This window comes from Micropterus salmoides, unplaced genomic scaffold (assembly GCF_014851395.1).
Source record: "Micropterus salmoides isolate LMB-PRFRI ecotype aquatic unplaced genomic scaffold, ASM1485139v1 Ms_hic_scaffold_19, whole genome shotgun sequence".
NCBI classification, from domain to species: domain Eukaryota; kingdom Metazoa; phylum Chordata; class Actinopteri; order Centrarchiformes; family Centrarchidae; genus Micropterus; species Micropterus salmoides.
In genome coordinates this window covers 13,994,043-14,009,916 of record NW_024041039.1, presented here as the reverse complement: position 1 = coordinate 14,009,916, position 15,874 = coordinate 13,994,043, and the positions used below count along the sequence as shown (strand labels likewise).

General features: G+C 44.7%; 1 protein-coding gene across 5 annotated transcripts in view; it reads left to right on the top strand.

Moving 5' to 3' along the window:
* The window catches only part of meis2a (Meis homeobox 2a), an 80,313-nt gene that overhangs the window by 16,968 nt on the left and 47,471 nt on the right, over positions 1-15,874 (top strand). The window lies entirely within an intron of this gene.

Below are 15,874 nucleotides of genomic sequence, written 5' to 3'. Positions count from 1 at the left end.
TACTTTGCACATTTGCCCACACCAAACACAGTACAGTCAAATGCACTCAGTCATGAACTGTAAATCCCAAACACTGATTCATCACGGTAGGTAACGTTTTCCCCCTCTTGTTGTATGTGTGTGCTTGAGCGTGTGCTTGTGCATGCCTCAACTCCAGTCCACACTTGTAATTATTAGCTATGCATGAAGAGCAAATCCACGTTGACATCTTGAGTGGTGAGCAAAGGGGCTATCTGTACAATTCCCCGATTCTACTGTAGATGGAAAAGGCTCAGCAGAAGAGAGGAGAAAGCATTTTGTACATTTTCTCAGCAATTGAACAATCCCCATGCTCTGCAGATAGACAGACTCCCCAGAGAGATTGAGAGAGGCAGAGAAAGGGAGGAAGAGAGGGAGAGCTTGAGTGTTCGGCTCCATGGGAGCATGCTGCGCTTGATGGTATTGTGGTACATTTGTGTGTGTGTGTGGGGAGTGTGGTGAGCTCCCTTGGCCCTGGCCAGGGGCCCCACTCAGCAAGGTCTTTGTGGTTGAGCTCACTAGAGGGGGGTCATTCCTGGTGGGGACACAACTCCCTGTGTCCGCCCCGACAGTCCCAGCATGAACAAGGCCTGTTAAATCTGGCATTTTCTGGACCTTTGGCTTTGCTTTTTTTTTTTTTTTTTTTACAGCTACACTTAGGGCTCAAGAAGACATGAAAATGAGTGAGGAGAGAGAAATAAAAGAGAGAAATAAAACAAAATATAACCACAACAGAAAAAACAGCAGAGTCTGTGCTAAACGCAAGATGGAAGCCTTGTTGCGTTTTAGTAGCCTATACTCCAGCTCTGGAGTGATCAGTGAGGTGTGTCTGCGTATATAAAATATACAGTGTGTGTGGGCATGTACGTGCGTGTGTTAGCTGGTTCCCTCTAAGTGCCTGTTAGAGTTTAATTTAGTGTAGTAATTAAAGCTGAACACTGGCCCATAAACAACAGATAAACAATAAAGCAGACCCAAGCCCTGCTGTTTCATGGCTCTCACTCCCAGCTGTTGGAGCACTGATAATTTTTACACAGTGCCCCCACCTCACCACAACACAATGCTGAAGCAACAAGGGTGTGTATGTGTTGTGAATGTGTGCTTGGGTATATTTTAGCATGTGATGGCAGAGGCTGAACAAAAAAGGCCAAAGAAACATAAATAGACAGGATATGTCCACTTCCCTTCTCGAAAGAAAACACAGAGAAGCAATCAGAAAGTGTAAGAGGAGTAGTCTGCCTCGGTAGCCACTTATCAAACCAGCTCAATGGCAACAGCGAACACATAAACATTAAACAAAGTGCAGCTATGACGTGCTTTCAACCTATAACTTGCAACATCTCGCTGTCAGTGGCAGCAAGTAGAAGTGAACTGCACTTAAACAGAAAACAAACTGAAGTTGTACCTGCTTAATGAGAATAACAATGCTACAGTGTTTCTCAATAAGCTACTGTGTGTAATTTTAGCCTTGTCACTACATGTCAGCACCATGCTAGTCAGGTGTCTGTTATGAAAACAGTGCAGTATGTCTGTCTGATGGTTTGTTGGGAAGGGGCAGGGCCATTGTTGAAAGCTGAGAAGAGTTGCTGTGGAGGGGGAGAAAACACAGTACAGAGGGGATACTTTCATGATCCCATTAGCATAAGAGAGGCTAAATTATTCATGCGGAGTGCTTAATCTATGGGGAAAAGTATTGTTAATGCACATAGTTTTAAAATGGATCTCTCCCTGCCTCTGCTCTAACACCAGATTCTTGCTGGATTCAGCATACGCGGGCATTTACGGGAACGGCTGTCACTCTCCCTCTCATACACACACATAGACATAGTACATATGGGCATACATGCACTCTTGCTTAAGCGCCGCTGCACTTCAAGCTGTTTCAAGGGGCTCTGCTCTCAGGCTCATCCCCTCTCTCCCTTGTCTCCGTAAGTCCCTTTCTCATCCTCTCGCTCCCTCTCTTTCCATTTATTCCTCCATCTCCCTCTACCACTATTTCTCCCATCCCCTCCCTCTCTTACCGTCTCCCTCACACTCCTCTCCTCGCTCACCCCTCGCCGTCTCGCTCTCAGTACCACAGACTACCTGGCCCTCATCCAAAATGTGATTAAAGAGAATGATCAGCTCCCTCAGCTCTCTCCTTCCTTCCTCCCTTCCGCTCTGTCTCTCTTTCTTCCTTTTTTATGTCTCTGTCTTTCTTCTGACCCTGTGTTACGTTCTTAGAGTCTATAGATCATGAGAGAAAAAAAAAACATGAAAACAGCGAAAGCAAAGGAAGTGTAAAAGGATGACGACTGCCAGTAGAGTCAGCTCCACTTCCAGTAACATAGTCCTCTTACCCACAACATCACCACCACTCTATGTTCCTCCATTCACACTGCAGCTCAAGCTTTCTCCTCTTTCCCGCTCTTCCTCTTATAGTCTCCTTCTCTCCACTCCTCCCTTTCTCCCTCTCCCCTCTGCCTCAGCTCTGGCTGGGGCCTGGTCCCTCTGGTCCATAATCATGAACAGGCCCCCGGCGCGACCCGGCCCAACCCAGCCTGGCCTAGCTTGGCCAGGAACTGGGTCCTACACAGCAGGAAAGGCACATTAACTGGGTCAGCCTAATGTGCAAACTAATGTTTGGAGAACATAGGGAAAAAATTACCTAGATTATTCTGACAGCAGCTGAGGAGAATGTCTGTTTTGAGCCATTAAAGGAAAGCTTGGGGGAGATGTTTTTTTTCTTTCTTTCTTTTCTTCTCTTTCTGTCTTTCTCTGAGAAGTAGATGAAGACCAGTTTATCTGAGTTGAGCAAAATTAAAAAGCAGAAAAGAAAAGGTGTTGCAGGGAAGTAATCATGAGTGAACTACAGTGAAAGGACGGGAGGGACTTTTTCTTTCTTTTACCCAGCTTGGGCCAAAAAACAAAGACAGAGTGCAGTGCTGTTGTATCACTTCATTATACAGTAGGTTTACACACCCATGTTCCATCGCTGATTACTCCAGTGCATGTGGTGATCATGAGGAGTACACAGGGGTCTGATGTAATATGGCTAAAAGGGATTTGAGAGTGAGCCCCAAAGGGCATTTCCATGTCCATTAATGCTGCCGCCGTTGTATTTTCACAAGGATGACGGTGCTTCGGTTCTTTAAAGGGAGAATGTTTTCCCAGGAAATTTTCTGTCTTGTTTCAGCAGGCTAGCCTCAAGGGGGTCAGCCAAGAAGTCACCCCTTAAGAGGTGATAATCCAATTGCTCTAGTCCTCACCAGATTTGTTTTCCCCTTGTCTGGCAGTGTGTTTGTGTGTGTGTTTACAGAGAGTGTAAGCATGCGTGTGTGAATGTAATAGACATGGAATGGGAGGCAGAGGCAGCAAGATGCCACCGGATTCTTCTGTGTCCAACCCCAGGCCCCATTCTAGATCAGAGAGAGGTTATGGAGGCCCGGTCTGTCAAAGGCACACCTGCAGGGAAACTCCAAAAACCCTGACTGCCAGCTTACACAGGCCCGTTTAAGGTGTGCTTATTTGGAGTTTAACCCTGACTTCAAATGTCCTTTCTCTCTCTCCCCCTTTGTGTTTGACCAATGGGCCTTGTGCTCTTTTCTTTCTTCTGCCTCCCTTGGCTCTTTAATCTCCTCCACCACCCCCACCCTCCCAATTCTCCTCCCTCTAATATCCGAACCCTACATCACAGCAAAGGTCCCTCCCAAAAGACAGCAAGCGGTTGAGAAGAGTGGCTTAGCAAGGCCAGCTATAGCTTGTTCACTTGCTGTGTGGTTTTCTCTTGTGTAAACTAGGGTTTACACACTCAAGCATGTTTGGAACTGAGCACAGCAGCTATACCCTACAGGTAGTGCTTTAACCATGCTGCCACCATCCAAGAGAGTGGGAGGATGATAAAGGAAGTGTGTTACAATCCGAGTTCTTCCTCTCTGCTGCTGATTTTCACGCGCACATCTTTCACGTTTATGCAAAGCTTTTGAGGGCATTATGCAAGATAAGCTCATTTTCTAGTCTGATTCCCACTCTAGTACATGCTTTAATGACTCTTAAAGCCAAGGGCTGCTTTTTTAGGCATAATAGCAGTCCCGTGGTCTCTCAGTTTCCATGTAGCCAGAGTGCTTTTTCCACACCTGATCACTTTTGTTCACCCATTTTATGGGTATTGGGGAGCAGGCGGAGGTGAGCAATTTGACAGTGGTTAGTGCCATGAGCCCTAATGTTTATTGGAAGCAAGCGTCTAATAATTTTTGATTACCCCAGAGGAGGTATTAGCCATGTTAGTCAGCAAGGATAATTTCTTATTTACATGCCCCAAGCAGTGAACACTCTGAAGGAACACTGGGGCTAAATGCGCAACAAAACGAATGAAACATGCCAAACGAGATGCTCCATCCTCGCTGGCTGCGGGGCTGAAGCTGAGAAAACCTTCATTATGCATTTACCATAATTCATTAAGAGGGTTATCAATTTGCAGAATACAGAGAAGATGTTTGGAGGGGGAAGCAAGAGCACCATATCAAACGAAGGAAGAGAAAAAGGAACAAGGGAAAGCGAGATGAAAAGGAGTAAGATATTCAAGGATAGCTCAGTGCCTGGATTTTTAAATGTTGTTCCAATTACACACTTTTCCATGTTCTGAGGCAGAACTTGCATGTTAAATGCTGCAATCTCTTCTTCTTCTTTTTTTTTTACCAGTGTCACGCTCCGCCCCCTAAAAAGCAGAAGCTGATTTCCCTTTAATGAAAGCCATTTGGCCGAGGAATTCTCTTCTAGACAATTTTTGTTGAGATTGAGGCTACAGAGAGATGTTCTAGTTCAAATATTGCCTTTCTGTTCATTTAGGGTTGCTCTTTGTTTGGCTTCTGCCCTGCTTACTCAAGGGTTTCTTGTATCTGTCTCTCAGTATGGGTTTCAGGACAGTTACTACATGTTTTCATTTTTCTCTCCTGGCAACACATACTGAGAGAAGAAAAAGACCTTTAAAAGCATCTTTCCCTCTGCCATCAGGCAAGGATGACTAAGGCCCCATTAGAACAATTGGAGGAAACTTAGGGAGACGGGGAGTGTTTAAAAGAATGAAAGCAGCCAGAAAACACCACTATCTTGTGATAACCAGTGCTTTCTCTCATTATCTAAACACAAAAACCTCCACCTTGGAAAAATGGCACTCACTCTATAGCTTCATTCAAAAATAAAACAATGAAAACAGAGAGTTAAAAAAAAGTGAGACAAAAAAAGAAAAAACATTTAACATTTTCCAAAGCTGCATTGTTCAGTACGAATGCTTACTCCCAGGGATGCAGTCCTTAGACAACTGAGTGTCTGCAGGAGACATCTGTGAAGCCTGACCTTGTGACCCCGGAAAGAATGCTCTTAAGGTGGGGGGAAAACTGCCTTTACCACTGCATCATGGCCTACAGGATAGCCCAGCAGAGGCACAACAAACACAACCACTACAGAAAATAACAACACAACAGACCATCGATGAAAAAAGCGAGAATTAGGTGAAAAAAAAAAGTGGGGTTGGAATGAGACAAGCAGTAGAGAGAGAAAGGTAGATAACATGCACACAAAACAGACACGGACTTGATTTGAATTGTGCCTCATAGACCTGGCTGTCTCCTTTGGGCCCCCCATGAGATCATTTTCATCCTTTATGGGTCAAAAGGAAGCCCAGTTGAAAATGAAAGGTTACACAAGTCAGAGCCCAAGCCCTCGGACTGAGAGAGGAGAAGATCCCTGCTGCAAGGGCCCTGCTGCTATTCAAAGCACCTGCCATTGTGTGGGCGCCCATCCAGGCCTATTGTTGTGCAGAAATTAGTCGTGCTCCCTTTGGCTCCCTTCGGCTCCAGAGGCATGCGGCAGACCCCCTTGTTGTTTTGGATTCAGATATGTGGTTGGATAGATGCGTGGCCCTGGCTACCATCACCACTGGCTGTGGCCCTTTGCCCTCTCTCCCAAAGCACAGTATCATTCGTTTTTTTCCTCCTCCACTCTCTGTTGTTCACATCTCAAGAACACTTTCCAGCCAACATTCCTATAGTTTTCTCTCTGTTTCTTTTGTACTCCTACTCTTCTTTCTCCTTTGGTGTATATGCTTATTGTTCTTTGGAGAACCCTCATTATAGCCATGGTTATATTTTAGGGCCTCTCTCTTTGATTTTGGTCTCGTGGGGAGTGAGTGGTGGGCTGGTGGGAGCTGTAGGGCTGGCCCAGCTCTCAGGGCTCCCCAGCCAGCGTCTCGTCGAGTGGGCTTGGGGGTATTGTTGGGCTGGGCACCGCTGCAGAAGCACTGGTGCTACTGCTAGTGCAGGGGGTGGATGTGAGGGGAAAATTGAAAAGTCAATAACGAAGGCCGCACAAAAAAAAAAGAAAGTAGAGGGTGAAACAAAAGGAGACTGAGAGCTTCAAAAAGCTGAGAGCTATAGAGCACTGCTAATTAATAGCATCAGAGGAAGACCTTTTTTTCTTCCTTGTGGAACTTTAATGCTGCATATTAACTTTCAAGGCAAGGCGATTAAGAGCTCACATTGTGAGTCAGGTCCATCTTACTGTCAGACCAACCCATGGTAGCCACGTTACATGAGGGAGGATTGGTAATGTCTCATTTAGAAAATGAAAAACAAACAAAACTATTGCAGGAAAGAGAAACCAGTGTATCGTAATGCAACACTGTGGTCATTTTGAGGCTATAGTGTGTGGTGTTTATTGAGTTGCCTTTTGTTGGAATATGTTTCTAATATGTTTGTTCTTCCATGTGTAAATAAGATGGATAAAATATTAGAAACACCTCCAAATATAATGCAGTCCAGTAAAACACCAGCACAAAGTACAGCCTCACTGCACTATAGAACTAAATTAACCCGCAAATAAGTGAACTAGTAGGCAAAAACACAACTTTTTAAAGAAGAAAGTTTTTATTATTATTGATTTATTGCATTTCTGGGTCACTAATTGGAAATTAGTGTACAGTGTTGTCAGTAGGCATGTGTATATTTACATGCATTTGTTTCTCTGCATTTGTCAAATTGTACCCTTATTTCAAAATAGATTGCTGTGTCCTTACTCCTCCCTTTTGATGAAGGGAATCATAAGGTAAGATTTGGGAACGTGACAAAATACAAATTTTGGTGGGTCAGCGAGGCAGAGTGGTAGTAATTTGAACTAAGGCTTTTGCAATTTGTATTTTTCACAGCACTAATAGGCTCCTCTGTCACTGTTCTTGCCATAGCAATTTCCACTGCCAACAGCTGTCAAGCCCCTAAAATCAAAATTAGTGCCATGGAATTGGGCCTTAATGAAATGACCTGTTGGATTTACCTTAAGGAGCAGGGCGGACAGTCAATACTAGCCTCGTCAAAACCCCTTTTCTGCATTCTGCAGTCCCATTAACGAAAGGAAATAGTCTCGAGTAAATGTATTAAGCACTACTTCCACTATCTAATTATATTTTTCCCTTCTCCCTTCATAATTCATTCACTCTTTCATTAGTTCTTAATATTGAAAAAGGCTTTTAACTGGCTGTTTTGGCCTCATGGGGTCACCAATTACTTGTCACTATGTATTACAGGAATGTCAGAGGAGTCCATGTTGTATATTGGGAATAAATGTTGTGTCCCACCACAACTTGGACTGGGGAAGTATATTTCCTTATGTGTTAGGAGCATTTTCATAGCAGAATTACAACATTATTTCCAGAATATCATACAGAATACTGTTGCAAGGGTTACATCATGGAATCCAGAACTGTGGGCTGCCCCCACCTCTGCTTCCTATAGAAAGAGGTGAATGTGTGCCAAGGCCCAGTGGAGGACACTGGGCCCTGGTTATTGACTTGTAAAGGAGGCAGTAGGTGAGGGGTCTTGACAAGACATGAGCGGCTGACTCCCTTGTAAAGCTGTATCTGATTTCTCTGCTAGTTGGCTCCCCGGAGAGACCCGCTTTACCCTCTGTTGATCAGACTCTCACTCACAACTGTATGGAAAAATGCAGCGATAAAAAGAATGAAAGAGTAGTTTTGTGAAAGGAGACACTCTTGTTCTGTATTCCATTATTCCCTGTTAGGGTGAGAATGAGAGCAAGGGAGGAGGGAGAAGAAGGTGAAGGAATCAGCTGCTAGGTGAAATAGCTGTATCCACGAGTACATGTAATATCTCAATATGCCAGAAAAGAAAAAAAAACATCTTCAAATTAATGTTTTGTGAGTTGGGTAACATGAACTTGTCAATAAGGGCACCTGCGTTTGTGTGGGTGTGATCGTATGAAAATAACAATGAATTGCATCAGCAAGAGGGCAGACTGAGCAAGTATCAACTAAGCAAGAGCCTAGCTCCTCACAGATCTGACTAATTTATGAGTAAACTGCACTGACAGACAGTGAGAGAGATGCAGGTGGAGGGAGGAAGTTTTCATTGACTCTCCAGAGCAGGCCAAGCCAAAGCCCTGGAGGGATCTCTCAGTTTGAACTTTATCAGGGGCTACGCTTAATCAATACACTATCGGAAAAAGAATTAATTACTAAAGCAGAATAAAACAGCTGCATTTTAAACCAAGGATTCATCAATTCTGTAATCTCTTGGTTACAGCTCAGGTGTCAGGAGGATCATTTCAACTCCATGTAATGAGGAACTGTGGGAGTTTACCCCAACCCTCTGCCGTCCTCCTCCTCCTCCACTCCTCCGTTTCTAACCCCCCCCCCCCCAACCAACACCCAGTTACCTCCTCGTCAAGATATTTTCCTTCCCTTCTTTTCCCTTTTCATCTCATTTCCTACCTTCTTGTCTGTTTGTCATCTGCCTACAATATTCTCTCTTTTTCCCCTCTTCCCTTGCCCCATCCTTAATAGACCAACTGTACTCCACTCTCTCAGCCCCCCATCCCGCTGCATTCCCTTCCCACCAAATTCCTGTCTTTGCGGGGATGGGACGAAGGGGTATTAAACTTGAAATCTCTGGTGCGAATGCTGACTGGAACGGGACATTCCCGCTGCTGCAGCCATCAAGCCGGACATTCCTCTGCTCAGGCTGGGACACCGCTGGTGCTGCGAAAGAGGGGGGCATAAGGGATGGGGGATGTTGGTGTAGGGCATAAAAAACAACCCACCATGCTCCAATAGTAAAAATAAATATAGTTTTTGTGTATAAAATCAATGGAGTGTGACAATCAAAGGGGAAGATTGGTTAGAAGGAAACAAATGGCGTATGGTGAACACATTTAAATACTGGCCAACAGAGAAGCATACATAGGGTGTATCCCTTGTGTCACAATAACTTTGGTTTCAGTATTGCGACGACCACTGCCATCACCACTCACAGCCCTTGACCCCAGCCCAAAGCCTGTAAACGGACTGTCCTTGACTCCCCATAATGGGGGATTTCAAGGCAGGTTGAGAAGGGGTTATGGGTGATGAATTGGGTTTTTAGTGAGCTCATTAGGAAGCCAAACAGAGTTTAGACTGGCGGAGCAGGGCAGCGGCGCAGTAATCAGTTCTGCTCGCTTTGTTCCCTGCCTTCAGGACATTTGTGTGAAAAAAAGAGAGAGCGAGTAGGGGAAAAAAAACTTCATGGCATTTGGCTGATGAGAGGGCTGCTGAGCAGAGGCTGCAATCTGATGGTTGACTTGTTGATTTATAAACCTTTTAATCCATTTACTATACCCCCCCCCAGCTCTATGTAGAAATCCCCATCTCTGTTGAACTCTACTTTGATGCCACTGTCCATCAGGTGTGGCAAAGATGTCTGCAACAAATCTAAGTCGTCCTCCTCCCTCAGTATAAAAACAGTGTTTTTTTGTTTAGTTTGAAATTGTAATTGAGGGTAGAGAATCACTGCTTTTCATACATTGCCCCAAACAGTGTAAGCTGTTCTGAATCACGAAACCACACTGTTAAAACTGGTGAACTGCATACAGCTGCTCTTTCTGGTGGTTTAGGTAGACTTTGATATACAATAGTTCCTAGTGGGGATTCTAAAGCCATTTCTTCACTAGCAGATGGATCCATATGAGGCATTTGCGTGCTCTCCATCTCTTTGTTTTCTTTTGCACTGTCTCATCTCTTCATTCTGTGCTATTCTCACTCCTTATCATTCCAAAGTCACTTTTAGAAAGCAAAAAGCGTGGAAGCAGCTTGTTTAACTAATGATTGTGTTTGTTTCAATTCAACATAGCCCCACTTGCTTTTGGGAAATACCTATTCTTTAATATTTAATGTAGCATCAAACCTTAGGATTTAAGTATGCTTCTCTGTGGGCACCCAGCCCTGTTTTTTTATTGTAACACTTATAAATTATAGAAGGAATAGCTTCAATAAATGCAATTTAACCACTAACATCAAGAATAGCTCCATTGTACCATATTCGATAAAGGAAGAAAGAAGGGAAAAGTCTGGGTAGATAGAAGCAGGGTTTGGACAGGTGTGTTGGCAGGTTTGTAAATTTGTTTATTAAGAAACAAGGGGTGAACCGAGATTACCTGTGAGACCAATTAGCCCCATTTGATTTGGAATCTAAGGAAAAGTAGCGGCAGTGTTGGAGTGCAGCGGGAGCAGGGTGGAGTTGTCAGGGAGGCAGAGAGTGTGAAATGTCTAGTGGAGACCCAAAGCCCTTCATTAGCCACTGATCCCTGTCTGCTGAGTGAGGAGCAGTCATGGGCATCACAGCTCCCTTTTAGTTCCCCCAAAAAGAGCGGGGTGAGGGGGTGGAGGGTAGCTCCCCCATCCCCTGCAATTTAGCCCTTTGCCATTCATGCAAATTGGGTCCTGACATCTGCAACAGCCTGCCTCCTTTCTTTTATACATCTTTATTCCATCTCTTTTCTTTGGGCCTTTTTCCCCTCCTCAAATAAAGCCCCCTTTTGATGGCAGAGTCTTGTCTCAGCTAACATGCATATATACACCACATCTGTGTAAAAGTAGCACTTTTCGGTGTGTTCATTTACACACAAATATGTAGACCTGAACAGAACTGGAGGAAAGTATTAGAAAAATCAAGATTCCAGGAGGCACACGCGGTCATTGTGCAACCCCGTAATTCACAATTTATGATGTAATAAGAAAATTGTTGTTGCAGGTAGAAGGTTAATTGTACCAATAGTTAGTTCAGTCTAAAGCCTTGGATAATGCGCATACTTTGAGCACCCAGTGCTAAATTTTAGTTTCTTGGCAGATGATAATCTTATGAAAAGATCAAGAGAGTTCTAGGCAGTGACTCTGGAGAAAAGGCAGTAACCAGGCAGCCTACCCCCTTCTTTCCTCTCCCTTCTGGACAAACTACTCTTCTTTGGCTCCAGGGGAGAAGCTGAAAGGGGAGGGTGGCTTTGCTCCAGCCCTTATTTTGGGTTAAAAGGTAAAATAGACTAACTGGCTGTTAAAAACAAGTTTTACCTCCAACCCTACACCCTCACCCCTCCCCTCTCTTTCTCTTTGCTCCCTCACTTCAACCTCGCCTCCTATGATAGGGATGTGCACAGTGGGGTCAATACTGTGCCTGTGAGAGGAGAGAGGCCTTGTATCGGTGGAGAGGTGATAGTTATCTCCAGCATTCCAGGGATGACAGTGAGATATCTGCCTGATGGCAGGGTTAGGGGGCTTAGAGAAGGGGTGGAGAAGGGAGGGAGCAGAGGAGGTACAGGAGTTGTTGAGCAACTACCCCCCCCCCCCCCCACCTCCCTCCTTCCTTCCCTCCCTGCCTTTCTTACTGCCTGACTGCCTCGCTTCCCCACACGTAGAAAAAACCCATCTAATTAGAAGCTCTTATTCCACTTCATTTAAGGGAACACTTAATGATGTGTTTTTGGGGGGAGACAACTACACATTACTTCTCATGCAAAAGAACCCACTCAGTCGTAGCACTCAGGATGCAGATACAGCTGTGTTTGAGATGGAGGTTTGTCCTCTTTTCTCTGAGGTGTCATGGCTATTGGAGGAGAGAGAAGAAAATGTAGTAGTCTTCTCTCCTTCACCTTTAGTCAGTGCCCTGGTGGTAAGAGGGGGTGATAAACAGAAGGCTGGTAGTGACAACTGAGTTTGGCAGGGTAACCTGCTGAAGGAAAGAGTTTGTTGTAATTGCTCTGACAGGTTTTAGGGCTGTTAATGACTCCAACCCGAGCACTACCAATTTGTCAGCATGCTTGCTGTTTACTAAGCTGTTGTTTTATGGTCCAGTGCAAGGGGCTGCTGCTTGTTTAAGCACAGATCAGGAAATAATCAGCGTAAAACACTGGCTGCAGTGGTGCAGCCACACTAAAACAATTCTGTTTAGAGCCCTAATCTACTGTATGGATCTGAATGAGCGTAGTAAACCATATGGTGTGGTCACACAAAGTCACACAAACATACTGATGGGTTACTAAGTGTTAGAAATTGGATGCTCAAGTGTGTGTTTTATCATTAAAGCCATTATGATCTACTTGTTAGCACTCATCTGTGTTGTAAGTTACGTGAGTTCAAAGCATATTGGTAGCATGCGGTTATAATCAGAAGACCTGTAATCCTGAGTCGGCTCAGAGCAACAGAGGGCCGGCCTTTCCACTAGCGTGAATAGAGCCTCCACGTGTTTGTGTATGTGAGAGAGATTGTGTGTGTGTCAAAAGCATGTGGTCCCAGAGCCGGCAAAGACCCCTTCGTAAATCCAGAGTAAATAAAAGGGGTAACCAGACGGACAAAAGAGGAGCCCCCACTGCTTCTCTTATTCGCTGCCATTTGGGGGACTGAATGTGCTAAACGCCGCTTATGTTGGCTGAAAAGTTGAGGAGAAAAAGAGGGAAAAGGGAGGCTCTAAATCCCCCTCTTTTTTTCTCTTCACTCTCTGCGGCCAAGCCTGCAGGGCTAGAGGTGTTGTAATAGGAGGGTGTTGGAGGGAGTGTTGGAGGGTCCGATCACTATGGTGTGCTAAGGTAGAGGAGGCCAAACGAGCTCCTGGTACAACAAACCTCTTAGCGTCTGCTCTCTGTCAACTCCTCTTTCTTTCTAACTGTCCTGAGTTTCTCTCATTTGGGTGAGCTTGGGTGAACATGCCTGACTAGTTTGGGCTGACAGGGGTCTTGGGGGGTCTCTTGTAATTAGTCACTTTAACCACAGCTTCCATAAGCCACTGCCTTTGCACTCTTGCTTCATTACCTTGAAACAAATGCCGGGGCCTCCCAGTGCAAAATCACTGCACAGTTTTTAAAAATACACACACAACATCTAAAGCTTGTCTAGAGGCTTTTCAGTAGGTGTATTAATAGTATAGGGACCAATAAGTCTGGAGTATTATTTGATAACTAGCCATGACTGGGTTTGAATGTTCTCCAACTATTGACAAGTCATGATTCATTCATGCGTGGGTATATCGGTATGGTAGAGCAGCAAAGGGAGGACATTCTTGTTGTACTAATGCTTGCAGGGCTGACTAGACCTTAGTGGCTCCCTAAGGGGCCAGGGTGCCTGCTAGACATGAAGCATGATCTCTAGAGTCATTAGGACTGCCCTGAATTCCCCCTTACTCTCAGCGGAGACTGTAGGACACTTTGTGCTAAATCAGTTCTTTGTGCAAGAAGTCCTGAAGCGACCCTGAATGTGCCAACATTAGATAAGCAGAGTTGCAGTGTGTGTTTACAGTCCTTTCCCAACCCGTTAATGAGCTCATCCCTGAGACCAATTTACTCACAGGGAGATATATCTGAATGCATTTTTAATAACCACCCACTGGTGAAGAGAGAGGGAATGTATGCGAGCGTAATGTGCTCTTGGACGTGCTTGTTTGTTTGCTAGCGTGCTCATTCACTCTCTCACCCTCATTGCATCTGGTCATTGTCTTCTTCAATCTTGCCTGATTACACCTTCTCGGTTTCTGTGCGTATGAAAATATGCACAAACTTTCATTGCAAGCACTTTAAGTCAAGATATGGATAGAGTGGGTAAAGGAGAAGGAGAGAGGAGGAAAGAGTGAGGGAAGACAGAAAGAGAGTGGGGAGAGTGGGAGTGAAGGGGGCTGTCTTTTTTTCCATCTCCAAGGGCGCTGCTTTTCCAAAAGTGCCTGGGGCTACACTCCAGCACCTCGGCTCCCTTAGGCCTTTCGGCTGCCTCCTAATAGCCAACCCCCATCCTTGTCACATGACTAGATGATGGGACGCTTCCCCCTGCTCTGCCCTGCACTTTTTTTTTCTTTCCCCATTTTTTTTCAGAGTGCACATCCACACAGGTTAGAATGGCAGAGTTGCCAGGGAACAGTCAGAAGCCATTAGCGTTTGGGACAATTTGCCCTGCAGCGTTCCTTCTCTTGCTCATAAGAAAGGAGTGGGGGTGGATGCAAAGCACCAGCTCTCCTTTAGATGTAATGAGGTTGTGCAAGTTGGGTCTTCTTTATTCTTTTTCTACTTCTTTTTTTCCTTCCTCCTGCTTCTTCTCATTTCTCTTCTTTGTTTCATTCTTTTTACTCTCTGTCCACACTCTATTTAGAATACACATATTTCATATATATAAAAAATCAAAAAACGATTAATTAACTATTAATACTAAACACAAAATCCATGCTTGAATGCCACATGTCTGATCTGTGCACACATGATTGTGTCCATGTTCATGTGAAAGAAAGACGGAGGGAGAGAAGAGCTGACAGCCTTGGAGTCTGGTTTCACCCTTGCAGGCTAGGGCAGGAGGCAGCGAGCATGCTGGGTAATGAAGTGACAGGTCAGTCTGTAAATACGCATGGGTCGCTCTGGCCCTGGCCAGGGGGGAGGCTATCACATTGCAGTGAAAATGGAAACGTCAATAAAATTAATCTGCCAGCCTTTTGGCCACTGTGTGGTTCCATTGGATGAGCCTGACTGCTCACAGCAGGAGAGGGATTTGGAGACCAGCTCGAAAATCAACACAAAACCTAGCGGCACACAAACAAACAACCAAACTGTGTATCAACATTATTCAGTGAAGCTCAAAAGCAGAGAAACAAGGAGAGGGTGGTTAAAATTCACAGCTCACTAGTTGTGTTGTTATTGAAGTTTGGAAGCAAACTGAGGGAGTAAGTCTCGACTTCCGTCTGGGTCGCATTTCTCAGGAAGCCCCTCACAGTCAGGGTAGGGCTATGGCCAGACCAAAGTTTATTGTTTTAGGCTTTCCTGAACAAGGATCTGTACTTAGCCTGGGATTTACGGCATTTGCCACTAATGAATGCCCATTCTACAATTACAACACCCCTAGTCTGTGTCCCCATTGCCATATGTCTTTCAGAAGGGCCGTTGCTTCTTTAACTTCACACAGGGAGCGCAAAGTCGGCACTTCTCTGTTTTTCTCTTTCGCGTGGCTCTGCACTAATGATGTCGAAGGAAAACACTGTGCACAGAAAGAAAAGAAAGACAGAGAGAGGGAAAAACAACGGGGAGGAAAAAGAAGAAGAACGAAAGGAAAGTAGTTAGAAGTGAGGGCCCCTGCTGTCCTTGTATTCTTCATTTATCTTGCATTTGATTACGCCACCAGTCGGATCCTTTTTCTTTCCCCTTTTTTAATGTTATTAGTTCAAATATTTATGCGAGATTAAGGCTTGTATAGGTGGTTGTGATTGACGCCTCCCCAAAAACAGGAGGACATGTGAGTCTGAATTTTGAGAACGTCAGGGTCCTTCCCTGCCTTAGTGGAGGAGTTTTTCAGATACATAATTTAGATGCCCTCAAGGAAGGCTTTCAAGGCATTTGTGCCCAGGGGCAAGAAAAAATAACTATGACTGTTAAAAGTAAATCATTTTTGCTAATGCACAATTAATGCCAGGGAAGAGGAACAAGGAAAAGGCAAGGGACAAAGATGGAAACTTCGATTTAAAAGAGAAATCGTGCTTGGGTATGTGCATGTTTTCCTCTTGAAATCAAACACTGACGGACATTAATGCAGGCGAAGCCG